The sequence below is a fragment of the Arachis ipaensis genome, chromosome B04 (genome assembly GCF_000816755.2).
Source record: "Arachis ipaensis cultivar K30076 chromosome B04, Araip1.1, whole genome shotgun sequence".
In the NCBI taxonomy this organism is placed as follows: Eukaryota; Viridiplantae; Streptophyta; class Magnoliopsida; order Fabales; family Fabaceae; genus Arachis; species Arachis ipaensis.
In genome coordinates this window covers 70663709-70666194 of record NC_029788.2, presented here as the reverse complement: position 1 = coordinate 70666194, position 2486 = coordinate 70663709, and positions in this window count along the sequence as shown.

Here is a 2486-nt window from a genome sequence, read left to right as displayed (position 1 = left end):
AGAATTATCCTGCAAGGTTCATTATGGTTGGAAGCTTTAAGTTTAAACGCAAAGGTTGGTGTAGAGCTCAATTGAATGGGTCTAGGAAGCTGTTTGGTAGCTGCAGTGAGAATTAAAATTACTTATCACCCGGCTGGAAAAATACAGATCCCGACAAAAATGGGTGTAAAAGCAAGGTTTGGGATCCTGGAATCTGTTCTAACATCCAACACCCCGGGAGCGTAAGAATCTTTTTGAAGCTACTCAAGGGTTTTACATGCCTAGTTTGGGACCCCGGAGGTTACTGGAATCGCAAACACTAGTGGAGATTCCTGGATGGGTTCAAGCATAAGCCACCATAACAGGAAGCTCATCAAATGTCTAACTTAAGGACTTTAACTAAAAGTGCTAGGTGGGAGACAACCCACCATGGTATGATCGTCCTTTTTCATTTTTTATTTAGTTTTATTTGTTTTTGAATTTTATTTTATTTTGTTATATTGAACTTGGAGTTTTGCATCACATTCATATTAATACTGCATTCTGCATTTTTCATATTACAAAAAAAAAAAGCGAGCTCGCGACGCGACCGCATCAGCGACGCGTCCGCGTCGCAAGAAGATGGGAGACAATATTAATATGAACAGAGAGTTTCGCAGGAGCAGCGCTGGAGGCGTGCCAATGGCACAAATCACCACACGCGACCGCGTCGCTGACGCAACCGCGTCATATGGGAATAATGGCCTCCCACGCGACCGCGTCATCCACGCAGCCGCGTGACCTGAAATCGGCGTAAAAAGGGTGCATGGCCGAAAGATGAGCTGGAGTGATGCTAGACTGGCGCTAGACACACAAACCTTTCCACGCGGACACGTGACCGATGCGACCGCGTCATATCCTCATAATGGCCACTCACGCGATCGCAGGCCCCACGCGATCGCGTCACCCTGGATTTTGGCAATACTAAGTTTTGAACAGAGAGTTGTGCGACCGCGAGGCTGCACTCACGCCACCAGCACAAATCGAGTTACGCGATCGCGTGTCCCACGCGTCCGCGTCGCCTAACGTTATTTGTGCACCATGCGACCACGTCACCCGCGCGATCGCGTCACCAGCGTCGCACAACCTATCCAGATTAGTGCCAATTTTCTTATCTTTTCTTCTCCGAATCCTTATTCTCTTATCTTTTCTTATTTCTTTCTTCTTCCTTTCTTATTTTCTCTCACTCCCAGTCTAATTTATTTAATTTATTTGCATACTTTCATTCATTGCATATTTTTATTTTTCTAAATTTATTATTGGTGTTCAAATATTCTTATTCAACTGTTACATCTTTTCTGGTATTTTCTTGATGCTTAGTGACTTGTTTAATTCTGATTGAGTAATATTATTTAAATCAATGCGAATCTTTTATATTTGTATTACTTTTGCATTGACATGAATTTATATTATCTCTCCTCCCCCACTCTTTTCCCCATTGTTGCGAATTTTGCACCATTGGTATGCCATGGCTTCTATTGTTTTCTCACTTACATGTTGAAGCTTCCATGTAAATGAGACCCTTATCATTTGGCATTAACCCACCCATACTTCTTTTATTTTCTTATCTCTAATTCTGGGTTACTCTTCTTCCCTTTTTCTTTCAGGATGGCCACCTGGAAGGGAACCGGAAGACGTTTACATGGGGAGACAGACAAGTCCACCTGCACAATCCGTAGAGAAAAGCAACAGTTGAAACAACCCGTCCACCTGCACATCTTAGTATGCACCGAGGACGGTGCAATCTTTAAGTGTGGGGAGGTCGATACCGATCTCCATGGGTTAGTACTTTCCTATCTCAAACACCAATATTTTATTTTCTTTGTTAATTGTTACATTTGCATATTTAATTGCATGTTTATTTGATTTTACATTTAGTTACTACTTGGTTGAAGTAATATTTTCTTTTTCAAGAAATTTTTATAATATTTCTCTAATTTAAATTGAAAAAATTTTTTATGTTAAACTTGTTTGGAAGTTGTATTTGGAACATGGTTTTTGAGCTAAAGAACACACAACCTGTGAGATTTTGAGCTTATTTATATGGTTACATTATTTAACCATAAATTTTTATTCTTGTGTGTTTACTTCTCTATGATTGCAATCTTAGCTTTGTTCCATTCTATATGTCCATTATTTAGTATATTTACATGCTTGCATAGGATTGAGGCCATTGTTTGATTTTAGCTCACTTATCCCAAATAAGCCTACCCTTTAAATCACCCTTGTCAGCCACTTTGAGCCTTTTAATCCCCATTTGTTCTATATTTTACCACATCACTAGCCTTAAGCGAAAAACAAATTAATTATCCCAATTGAATTTTTGGTTAGCTTAAGATAGAGATTGTGTATCAAATAAGTGTGGGGAAATTGTGGGAACATGGGTTAATAAGGAAATGTAACATGTTTCTAATTTATTTGAATATTAGGAATTTGGGAACCTACTCATGAAAAAAAAAAACCAAAAT